The sequence below is a fragment of the Neofelis nebulosa genome, chromosome 14, assembly GCF_028018385.1.
Source record: "Neofelis nebulosa isolate mNeoNeb1 chromosome 14, mNeoNeb1.pri, whole genome shotgun sequence".
NCBI lineage: Eukaryota > Metazoa > Chordata > Mammalia > Carnivora > Felidae > Neofelis > Neofelis nebulosa.
Window position 1 is genome coordinate 70,264,205 of NC_080795.1, and position 12,594 is coordinate 70,276,798.

At 50.3% G+C, this 12,594-nt stretch overlaps 1 long non-coding RNA gene across 1 annotated transcript in view; it reads left to right on the plus strand.

Annotated features, from left to right (window-relative positions):
• Positions 1-4,318: 4,318 nt before the first annotated feature.
• LOC131494627 (uncharacterized) overlaps positions 4,319-12,594 on the plus strand; it is a 371,492-nt gene continuing 363,216 nt past the window's right edge. The window contains exon 1 of the long non-coding RNA XR_009253501.1: positions 4,319-4,686. This is a non-coding gene — a long non-coding RNA (uncharacterized LOC131494627). The remainder of the gene's footprint in view (positions 4,687-12,594) is intronic.

A 12,594-nucleotide genomic window follows, 5' to 3' on the forward strand; every position in this document is an offset into this window, starting at 1 on the left:
GTGCTTTGCATTTAAGCCTTTCTCTCCGTTCCCAAGGCATTAACTAACTGCTCAGATCTAGGATTTTATCTTTTTATCGCCAGGATTTCTGCTGCCCCCTCCTAATGGGTCTCGTTGCCCTGAAATCCATTCTCTGGATGACAGCCAGTGTGGCCTTCCCACCGAGCAACACAGCTTGTGTCTCAGCCCTGGTCATAGGTCCTCAGTGGCTTCCTTCTTTTCTTCAGGACAAAGGCCAAATTACTCGGAACTCAAGGCCTCTGAGAATCTGGTCTACCCTTTTTGGTCCTCACTACGTTTTCACACTTTTCCAATACTGATTTAAAAATTAAAAAAAAAAAAATTATGTTTATTCTTTGAGAGAGAGAGAGAGAAAGAGAGAGAGAGAGAGAGAGAGAGAGAGCATGAGCAGGGGAGGGGCAGAGAGAGGGAGACACAGAATCTGAAGCAGGTTCCAGGCTCTGAGCTGTCAGCACAGAGCCCAATGTGGGACTTGAACTCACCAATCGCGAAATCATGGCCCGTGTAGAAGTCAGAGGCTTAACTGACTGAGCCACCTAGGCACCACCCTAATTTTTTTTTTTTTAATGTTTATTTATTTTTGAGAGAGAAAGAGAGAGAGAGAGAGAGAGCAAGCAGGGGAGGGGCAGAGACAGAGAGGGAGACACAGAATCCGAAACAGGCTCCTGGCTCTGAGCTGTCAGCACAGAACCTGACGCGGGACTTGAACCCACCAATGGTGAGATCATGACCTGAACCGAAGTTGGCCGCTTAACTGACTGAGCCCCCCCCAGGCGCTCCCCAATAGGGTTTTTATACTCCAGCCATAACCAACCACTTACAGTTTGTCAAATTCCCAAGTATATGCGCCGATTCCTTTGCTCAAATACCCCCCATTCTCCTCCGCATCAGACTGGCAAACTCTATTTTCCAAGTTTCCGCCCAGTCTCCACTTCCCCTGGGGAGCCTTCTCAACCTGTGCCAAATAGATGCCCCCTCTGTGCTTCTGCTGAACCTGGCCCTTTCCCCTCTCATCCCACCACAAGGTCCAGGACGTCCGTTCATTCATTCACTCATTGGCCTTCCATGTATTCACTGCGTGGGTCCTGAGGCTAGAACGGCAGGCCGAAGACACGAGATTCCTGACCCGATGGGAAATGTGGGCCTGTCTGCCTCGACAGCCTTTGTGAAATGATTGATGATCTCGTTTTCATGTGGCTCCAGGTCTTTGCTCTCACTAGTCCCTCCGCCTGGAACACTCTCTCCAGCCTGCGCAGCAGGCTTCTTCTTGGTCAGATTAGTATCTAGACCCAGAGCCCCTCCTACCCCTCACTCTCTACCCTTCACCTAGATTTTCTGTCCTAATAGCGTTTATCACCGTTGCAACTATCTTGCTTCTTCACTTCCTTGTCCACCTCTTTTTACTTTCGAGAGCAGGGACCTTGCCTCGGTCTTCTTGCCCACAGAAGCCTGGGGACTAGAATGTTCAAGGCATACACCAGGGGCTCCATAATTGTGTGCTCAATGACTGGATGGATTCTGCAGACAGGGAAGTGGACGTAGAAAACAGAAGGACTAGACATGAGCATGAAATTATTTAATTATAGACCCAGTACTGCACAACCACGGGCATCACAGTTACAGAATGGAGGGTGGCAATCCAAAAAGAGTTCCACAGCTAACAGATACAGGAGGCGGTGTAAGGGGTGGTGGGAAGGCGTTTCCTGAAATGTAGTGACCTAATGGACAGACCTGTGAGTAAAACATCATTCACCCTCTTCTTGTTCTTCACCAACCCTTTTCTGAATCTTTGTAGAATTATTTAGGAAACAATATCTCTCCTGGGGGAAAGAAATACTTAAAATTTAACAGTAATTCCTTTTTTAAACTTCACGTTAGCTTCCCTTTCTTCCATTAAGAGAAAGTAAAATTAAAAAAGTAAAGTTGTCTGAAGACAGCAGCATTAAGGTGTTAATATTTAATTTTTTTAGGTTTATTTATTTTGAGAGAGAGAGAGAGAGGGAGTGCGACTGTGAGAGGGTGGGGGGGGGGAGAGAGAGAGAGAGAGAGAGAGAGAGAGACAGAGAGAGAGACAGAGAGGGAGGGAGAGAGAGAGAAGCAGGCTCAGCACTGTCAGCAAAGATCTCAAGAACCCTGAGATCATGACCTGAGCTGAGATCAAAAGTCTGACGCTTAACTGATTGAATCATCTAGGCACCCTGAGGTGTTAATATTTTAAAATAAATTTTTTATTTTTATTAACATTTTTCTTAACGTTTATTCATTTTTTGAGAGACAGAGAGAGACAGAGCCTGAGTGGGGGAGGGGCAGAGAGAGAGGGAGACACAGAATCTGAACTAACAGCACAGAGCCCAACCCCGGCCCGAACTCACAAACTGTGAGATCATGACCTGAGAGGAAGTCAGAAGCTCAACCGACTGAACCACCAGGCGCCCTTAAAATAAATTTATTTTTTATCTATCTATTCATCTGTCTGTCAACCTTGCATGTGTCCATCCACATGGGTATGGATATATACATATATATATGTATATATCCATACAAAAGATAAAAGATAGATGTCTGTGATTTATCGGATATTCATGAAAGCTATTTCTGGCTGATGAAGGTTTGGTTAGCTTTTATTTTCTGTATTTTCCTGCATTAGTTTTAATTTTTTACAATGCACGTGTTTTGTTACTTTTGCAAACACAAATGATTTTTTTTTAACAACTGGGAGCAAATATACCAAAATGTAAATAAATGATAGTTCATTTTGCAACGTAGGGCTATTAAGATATGCTCTTTGTATGTTTCTGAAAAAAAATTTTTTTTCTTTAATTTTAAAGAATTTTTAAAAAGGAAAATTGTGAACCTAAGCTTAGTGCATTGGGGATCCAGAGAGGGCAGGCCGAGTCAAGGTCAAGGTTGAAAGAGTTCTAGGGTAGAGTGTCTTTTCAGCTGGGAGGCGAATGCAGGAAGCTAACAGGAAGGATCTGGTAGCCAGGGTCACAACCCTGGGAAGGGAGTTGAGGTTGTCATTAGAAGCTGGGCCTCCTGTCGCCCGGGGACATCCAGCAGGCAGACACGGGGCTTGTCGGTGACAGGCTTGGCTCCTGGGAGAACGTTGAAGCAATCAAAGGGCTAAGTTCGTCCAGCTCCTGCGGCCCCCCGCCCCCCAAGGCTGCAGAGGTTTGACTCCCCCAGCCCAGAGACCCTTCTGGCCGCTCGCAGGTGCCAGGCACAAAACAGTCTCGTGATTATAAACGAATATGGTAGCAGTCGGTACGCGAGCATCAGTTGAATATTTTTTTTCTTTTTCAAGAGAGGAGAAAGATTCACGTCGGGAAGAAGCTATCGGAATAGGAGAAACTGAATATGACATAGAAGGAGGGAGGGGGGGAGTGGATTGAAATGGTAGGGGGGGTAGTGTAGGCATTGAGGGGGGGGAAGGGAGGGGCAGCCTTCGCTTCCATGATACTGAAATCATCCACTTGCGTGGCCATCTTTTCACCCTACTGTGACCTCCTTCCATGGTCTTTGACCAACTGCAGACCCTCCCCATCGCCTCGCGCAGGGCGCCGGCTCCCCGTAAGTGCTCAATAAATGCTCAAATGAACGGAGGCCGCTCTTGCGTCTTTACAGTGCAGGGCTTAGGAGGAGAAAGCAAGGAGGCCGGCGCTCTACGAGTTCCTTCGGAGGGACCGTTGGGCATTCAAGGCGGGGGGTCCGGGGGAGTGTCCTACTTAATAGTGGAGGGAGCGGTACAGACAACCGGCCCTCTATACGGGTTTGCCAACCTCAGCCCTTGGGGACAGACGGAGACGTCGAAGGAGGTGGGAAGGTGCGTGCGCCCTTCGCACCAGGCCCTCGGATGCTGGGTGGTACCCATGGAGGCGCTCGGATCACTAGGGATGGAGCTAAGGCAGGGGTCTTCCCCCCATCTCAGAGCATCTTGTAATTCACTGACCTCGCCTTCCCCCTCTGGCAAGTGGGAAGACTCCCAGCTCCCAGGACGCCGGGGTAGGGAGCAGGGCTGGGAACGCGAGTGCAGAAATCGCGGCGCTCCCGTGTGCAAGCATCCCCGTGGGGTTCGCGCCGGCTCGCTCCGGCCCCCGCGCCAGCGCAGCCGGGACCCCCGCCCGGTGCGAAGGGTTCTCTCCCTACCTCCCCACCCCACCCCCTCCTCCTCTTCCTCCCCCCCTCCCCCCCCCCCCCCCCCCCCCCGCGCCATCTGGGCTATCGGCGGCCACGGCCCGCCCCGCCTCCTCGCTCAGCCCTCCGCGGCTCCGCGTCCCGCGCTGCCCCAGCGGCGGGCAGGGGGTGGGGGCGCGCGGGGCGGCGGGGAGCCGGGGCCGGGGCGCGCGGGGCGCGCGGGGCCCGAGGACGCACGCGGCCGGCCGGGCGGCGCGCGCTTCCCCCTCCCCCGCGGCCCGAGCGCGAGCCGCCGTGACGTCACGGGCCGCCCGCCAGCCCCGCGCTCCAGCGGGCAGAGCGCGTGCGGCCGCCGAGCACATGGGCCCGCGGGCCGGGCGGGCTCGGGGCGGCCTGGACCCGGACGGGCGGCGAGGGGCCGCGCGCGGGGACGGGCCCCGGCACCCCCCGGGCCCCCCGAGCGGATTTCCACGCCGAGAGGATGTTGGCAGCGCCGGCGACCTGCCGAGACGCGGCGGGATCCACCTTCCAGTAAGTTAGAATTTGGCCCTCTGCGTTTCTGGGAACTCGAAAGCCTTGGCCTGGCGGGTTGGGATGCGCAATGAGTAGTTAGTTGGACGGAGGGAAGGGGCTTTCGGATTCCCGGGTGTGCTTGTTAACCGTGTACTTTCCTCATCACCAGACTCAGAGTGGCGGTGAGTTTTGGGCGTTGGTGGGGGGGGGGGTGGTGGGAGGGGTGGGTGCAGGGGGAGACATCAGATGGCCCAGGCATGCATAGAGAGAATTCCGGTTTTGTGCACTTGATGGGAGGTGTATTGTTACCTAACACCTAAGAATAGAGCTCCTCCAATCAGTACGGATTTGGGGTCGCAGATGTGGTTTGCAGGCCCCTTTTGAGAAACGAGAGATCTGTGAACCATAGGATGCTCCCTCCATCCTTGACCATCCTCCTCCCCCCCCACCCCCCCCCCCCCAGATGATTTTCGAAACTGCTTTTTGAAACTTTCTCTGCGTTTGCCTCGCCTTTGCAGATTTGTTGGGTGGCCCCACAGCCTTATCACGGTCATTCTTTTCGGATGGCTTGTTGGTTTAATTGTGTTTACCCTCCCCAGACTCACGCACTCTTATTTTCGCCAGTGTTGGGGGTGGGTATTGACTTTCAGGAAGGGCAGCCATGAGGCTGCAAGAGTCCGGTGCCCGGATACACTGTGAATTTTCCTGATGCTCTGTAAGCGTGGAATATTCTTCTGTTCGCTGGAGCCCCTGACCCCTGGCCCTTCTAGAAGATGAGAGAAGAGAGGAAATCTCTTGTGAGGGCGTTTAGGGAGAAGAGGGTGAAGTTTTGGTTTTCCTTTCTGGCCTCAGGTTTTCCAAAGAGAGCCTGGCAACCCCCAGCGGCCCACTCCACCACCCTGAGTCCTGGCTCCCGGAGCTGTTTTGCTGCTGGAGCAAGCAAGCCCTGGAGAAACGTGGGTTTGTGTGTGTGCTGGGGGGGGCGGGAGCCTTGAGGATGTGGGGACTGTATCTGCTCTGCTGTTAGTCATAGGATGTTGCAGACCTATTTTGCATACTGGCGTTGACAAGTTGAGGCTTGTTCACTTGACACAGTCCTGTGGTCACAGCCAATCTTTCTAAAACCCTAACCGGTGGAGAAGGTGGTTGTATGGATCTTCTGAACCCTGAGTGGGAACTTCCTGAAAGATTTATTAGGAGAGAAACCTTCCTGGAAGCAGCAGACGGACAAACAGAATCCCTGGCTGGGCAGAGCCTCGTGGCCTGGTCTCTGCTGTTGGAAGGGAGTCGCGTCTTAGAGGTGAGGACTGCCTCATGGTCTCGGCCGGTGGCAGACAGCCCGCCTGGAGTTCTGTGTGTGGGTCCGGTGATGGGAAGGTTGGGTGGGCCTGGTGCTGACCGTAATGCTGTACCCACCGAACTCCTAGAGGGGCTTTAGTATGTGGTCGCATTGTTGTCGTGCCTGGTTAAGGGTGCTTTTTACTGTTGTCGTTGCTTTACCTACTTTTGAGTGCAGAATGTTGCATAAACCAGGCTTCTCTTGAAAAGTAGACGAAATCAGCCTCTTTTTTCCGATTTTCCTCTCTCTTCCTCCCTCTCCCCTCCCCCTCTCCCCCATGCTGTCTGGTGTGTGCTTTCTGTCCGTGGCTGGAGCTTTTTTGGGGTTGGAAAGAGGGAGTTCTTTTTCTCAGTTCTGAAATATCTGACCCCCCCCCCCCCCCCCCCCCCCCGTCTCTGATCGCTGGTCAAAAACTCGGGTGAATTCTCACTGTCCACATCCAGTCAATCCCTTGTGTTTTGGGTGTTTTTTTCTGGAATGGCTGGCAGGCAGGCTGGCTGGGTTTGGAGCCTTCTGACTGCCTGAGATGGACATTTCTCTCACAGCTCAGCTAAAGAGTCTCCCGGGTGATAAGTAAGTCGTCCCCTACTTCATCTTTGCGTTTGTGTCCCTGAATTTAGTCAGACCAACGGTAAGCCATCCCTTTCCTGAGGAAGCCGAGCACCTTGGATAGTTGCTGGTCCATATTGTTTGTCGAGGTGGCCCTGGTCTTGCCAAAGGCTGTACCTAAGTGTGCTTGCTCGAGGTCAGATGCTCTCCTGGGTACTTGGCCTTTTTATTTTGTATTCCCTTTCATAGGTGGCTGTAGACACATCACTCTCCTTGTTTTTGCTTTTGTTCTTGTTTTCGTTATTTTTCTTTCTCTCCTGACGCTGGTTTGTGATTTCTTTAAGAGACCAGGACTCCCTTGTTTATATATCCCGTGTCTGTAGGGGGACCCTGCTCCAAGGTGGGAACAGTGCAACAATCTGGAGTCATTTTGACCGTTGATGAGTCCCATTGACAGGCACTTCTACACTCTCCCTGCCTAGTAAACCTCAAAAATTCTGGGCCTTCCTGGAGAATATTGCTCAGATGGTCCTCTGATAACTGCCTCTTCTGTCTCTCATGTTTTTCCAAGTAATCTAAGGAATTAATAACAGGAGTAATAATAACAATGATAGTAGTTCCTGTAATAACAGGAAACTGTATATCATGTCAAGCATGTTCTTTGCATTTTATGCCCCTTGCAACCTCACCAGGCAATTATAATAAAATGTCTAGCCGTGATGGGGTTCTTATTGTGGGCCAGCCTCAGTTCTAAATGCTATAAATATATTATCTCCTTTAATCTCCCAGTAATCATATAAAATAGGATTATTATTATTATTGCCGTTATTTTGCAGATGAAGAACCCACAGCTCAGAGAAGTTTGAAAAGAGCTCCTCTGGTCACACAGCTGGGGCACAATGGAGCCATCAGGATTTGGCCCAGGGCCAGCTCCCGGAAGTTAGGGGGCAGTGAAATAAAAAACAAGCAAAAGATGCTTGTTGGCCTGGAGCAGAAGGACATAGGCAGGATAGAAACCCCAACATCTTACCCAAAGACACCCCTTCCTCTGGCTGCCTGCCTCTTTCGCTCTGGGGGAGCAGGATGCTTATAGTGCAGCCAAGGAGCCAGTACGGCCTTTAGTGTCTGGAAGGCTCTGGCCCCAGGGTCTGGGGAACAAAGCCTCTGGGGTCCAGGCAGGAGCCTGAGACATGGTGCAGAATCCATGAGCATTTGCAAACTGCCACATCCAGGCACCCTGCCTGGCTTTGTGACCAGCGTTCAATTACGATCAACATCCACAGCAGATGGGAGATAGGGTTCTTCTGGCCAGTGATCCCACCTTCCCCTCCCTCACACTCCCTGCAACTGTTCAGGGTCCCTGCCGTTACCCTGAGCGTGTGTAGCTCTTGTAGTCCCTGAACCTCCCCATATAGAGACTGTGGTGGGTAGAAACAATAACAGCGTGGGTCACAAAACGCAGGACTTCCATTCACGAGGCCAAAATTGTCTCGGCCAATTTTTTAACGGCAGGATTCTGAATTGCCTTTCCTTTATTTTCTCTTCCTCTTTTTGGGTGGGTGGGGGGGCACGGTGAAGGTATAGGGTGGTGTTTTGCTGGTGTCTGGTGGGTAGTCTGAGCCCCAGGATTCCTTGTTTACCTGCCTCTTTTTCCCTTGTTGACCCTAAGCAGCTTGAGAGTGGAGGGTGGAGTGAGTGGGGCCGGTGGTGTTCTTCACCTGTCTGGTGGCTGCCACAGCCCTGGTACTTAATTGAGTCGGGTGACTGTCAAGAACTGCTCTGTTTTCAGGGGCGCCTGGATGGCTCAGTCGGTTGAGCGTCTCTAGATTTCGGCTCAGGTCATGATGTCACAGTTCTTGAGTTTGAGCCCCGCATCAGGCTCCTGGCTGACAGTGCAGAGCCTGCTTGATATTCTCTCATTCTCTCTCTCTCTCAAAATAAATAAATAAACTTAAGGGGAAAAAAAAAAAAAAAAAGAACTGCTTTGTTTTCAAGGAAACAAGCAGCCCCCAGTCTGCAGTCGCTGTCTTAGCTATGAAACAGCCCCACATGGTGGGAAGTGAAGGGTTTGCCCCAAGGGAATGGACACTGAAGTCAGAGAAGGAAACCAAGCAGCAGCAGAAGGCATCTGGGGACATACAAGGGCTTGTGCAGACCAGGGTTACTTTGGGGCAAGTTGCTTCACCTCTGTAAGCCTCAGTTTCCTCATCTGTAAAATTGGGACGATAAAATACCAGCTTCACGGGTTGCTGTGCGGAGGAAGGAGTAGGGGATGGACAGCAGGTATCCAGCAGAATGTCTGGGCTCATAGTAAACCTTCAGTAAAAGTTCGCTAATATTACTGCTACAATTAATGGGTTTCATTACTTCCTGTGGCTGCCTGGAGTAGTGGTTTCTGAATACATTTTAATGTGTAAAGGGAACATTCTGGTTACACAGATGATGAGATGGCAGTGACTTCATTAGAGGTCTTTGCAAGCATCTGAGAGAAACGCTGGCTGTTAGGAGTAAGAAAGAGATAAGAGATCAGGGAATCTGCAGAAGCAGGTCTCAGAAAGGACAGGGATGGGGGGTGCCCCGCACCAGTGAGCCTGTCTTTGCAGGTTACTTGTCTCTGCTGCTCTGCAGGGAGAATGGGTTTTCCTTCCCAGGGATGGTGCAGAGCACTTAGCACAGAGGAAGTAAGCTCTTGAAGAAGACTAAGAGCAGTTGTTGTTATTTATTATTCTTTAGGTGTCCCTTTTCCTGGTAACTTTGTTACTCTGCTCAAGATTGATTGATCCGTTCATTCATCTCCTGAGGAATTGCTGTGGTTCTGTTCCAGCTGCGGGAGACAAATATCCCTGCCCTCCTATAGCTTCCTTTCTAGTCCAGACCACACAGTGGGGGCAGGGTGGTCCCCAGGGGGAGATGTGGAACACGGGGAGACAGTGGAGGCAAAAATTGCACCCGCTGCAGTGCAAAGTGGTCCTGGCCCCACTGTCCTGTCAGGCGGAAGGTACTTTGCACAAGGCCTGGCATGCGGTAGTTACTATGTAAGTGGTAGTTGCTATATTTATACTCTCCCATTTCCCCTCCTGAGATTTTCCTCCCTGGTGCTTGTTATGGACTGAATGTTTGTGTCCTTCCAAAATTCCTGAGTTGAAATTCCAACCCCCAAAGTGATGGTATTTGGAGGTGGGGCCTTTGAGAGGCAATTAGGGATAGATGAGGACTTTAGGGCAGGGTCCTCACGATGGGGTTAGAACCTTTGTAAGAAGACATCCCAGCCAGCTTTCTTCCTCTCTCTGTGTGAGGACATAGAAAGAAAGTGAATTTATAAGCCAGGAAAAGAGCTCTCCCCAGAAGCGAGTTTTGCCAGAATCATGATCTGGCTTCCAGAACTATGAGAAAGGAAATTTCTATCGTTTGAAATGCCCAGTCTATAGTATTCAGTCCGCACAAACTAGGACAATACTTATTACCCGATATACTGTGTGTCTGTCTTCTCTCACTAAATTGTAAATTCTGTAAGGCTGAGGGCTTACAACGCCTTCATTCATTGTCTTTAATTCCGCAAATATGTAGCGTGTGCCTGCTCTGTGCCATGCACTGTTCCAGATGGTGGAGACGCGTAAAGGAACAATAGAAAGGGATTTCTGTCCATGTGGTGCTTGCGTTATAGCTAGGAGAGGCAGATAAGAAGCAGTAGACGTAATAAATAAGGACATTAATAGCGTCGTGGATGGTAACATGTCCTCCGGGAGCAAAGTAGAGCAGGTGAGGGTCTGGAGGGCTGAGCTGGGCTGCGGTGTTGAGCTGCCTGGTCAGGGCACGCGTGCTCCATCAAGAAGCAGACACTGGAGCAGCCTTGGAGGAGGTGAAGGAGGCTCGTCTAGAGGAGGGTGTTACGGGTCCCGGGGAGAGCCCGCGTAGAGGGCGAGGGCATCGGGGAGCCTGTGAGATGAAGGAGCACCAAGAAGAATGAACTGGAGTAGCGTGAGCCAGGGGGACAGAGGCCGAAGGGGGAGCCGGGCGGGGAGCGGTCCGCAGGCCTCTCAGAAGGCGTGGTCTTTTTTTTCTTTTTAATTGAGGTGTAATTGACCTATCCCGTTACCTTCAGCTCTGGTGTCATCCTGTTCATTCCGTGCCTTGTGTGTATCATGACATGCACCACAACCAGTCTGGTTAACATCTGTCGCCTTGTGCTTGCCTTGGTAAAGTGGGCCATTGAAGGGTTTTAGATGCAAACGGATTGGACGTGACTTAGCTTTTGGAGCGGTGGGTCTGGCTGCGGTGCACAGAAGGGCCGAAATCAGAGCCAGAAGCCAGGGCTCCAGGGCTGAACATGCAGGTATCTCAGGCACTTGGTCCAGGCAGGTAGCGGTGCACACGGCTTTACAAGTAACGGGCTTCTGCACTGGTCGCTGCTAAGTCCCAAGCATCTGAAACTGCAACGTCTGTCCCGTGGGGTAGCCAGCAGCCTCACGTGGCCACTGAGCACTTGAAAGAAGCTGGTCTGAATGGAGATGTCATGTACGTGTAAACTTTCAAAGACTTCGTATCAAGACCGTAAAATATCCCATTAATGAATTCTTTAATGTTGATCGTATATTGAAATGATACTTTGGATATATTGGCTTAAGTACATTATGAAGATCAATTTCACCCGTTTCTTTTAACTTCTTAAAAATGTGGCCGGTAGAAAAGGCGAAAGGGCAGGCGACTCACGTTCTGTTTCTGTCGGATAGGACGGTTCTAGAACAGTGCCTGGGATGCAGTAGTCACGCAGGGAAACGAGTGAGTGAGCGAGTGCGGGCACAGGGATGCTGCAGTGAATGAGAACCCAGCCCTGACTTGAAGAAGCTCCCAGGGCGGGAGAGAGAGGCAGATTGCTAAGAGGCAGCCGGGTGAGGGACTCTCCAGAGCCTCAATGATCAGGCAGAAGTGGGTTTAAGTGGGTCCTGCAAACTCTGGGCGCTTTCCGAGGATTATAACCAAGGAGTACTTTTCCAAATTTTACACTTACAGAGAGAGAGAGACGACGAGTGCACATGGAGGGGTGGGTTTCAGGAAGGAGGTTCCTGAGTGGAGGATTCCAGTCCCTTGGCAGACAGAACTGTGACGGGAAATGTAGCTTTCCTTATGGGAAAGAGATGGGAGCTTATCCCGGGAAACCTTGGGAAAAGGTCGAGAAAAGTTAAACATAATTTCTTGAGTGAAATACAGTCACTGTTTTGCCTTTATTGCTGCTGCTGTCTTTCTGGTGTACGTGTTTGCATCCCGACTTGTCCCGGTTATCATCAGGTAATAAGCATTCCTGACTGCCTTGTATGCCCTGTCTGTGTTATTTTTATTGCACAGATTACATTTCTGCTCAGTGGCTGTTTCATCGCTCAAATAATCATTCTTCTTATTTGGAGGTTTAGCTCCATAATAGACTTTTTATATATAGTATCAAGGTTTCTATTCTTCAGTTAAATCTTTTTTTTTTTTTTTTTTTTGTAAATCCTTAGTCTTAGGCTTATACATCATAGCGTCTCAATATTTTGAAAATGTTAGGTAACTATTGGCGCTCATGAGATTGGCCCTGAAGCCAAGTTGCTGCTTCCTGGCGAGAGGTGTGATGTTTGTTGATGTCAATGATGCCTTGGAATGTCATTAATATTCATGTATCGTTTGTATTACCTGCCCGCATGTTTGCATGCAGCACATACACTTGCATTCGTTTTTTTTCTTTACTTTTATTTATTCAGCCACTATTTGTGGAATGCCCATTGGGTGCTGAGCATTGTTCTAGGCTTTGGGCATTCAGTAGTGATCAACAGATATGGTACCTGTTCTCAGGGAGCCTACTATGTAATGGGGGAGTCACAGTGCGTCCACAAAAAACCCCATTATTATAAGGAATGTGAGAGAATATGAATAGAATAATGCGAGAAGATAGTTTATTTGGGATGAAAGGGTCAGTGTTGAAATCCTGCATTGCAGTGAGACACAAAGAGTTGGCTGGGAGATCACCAGAGAAGGAGCAAAGCACACACGGAGAGGGAAAGATT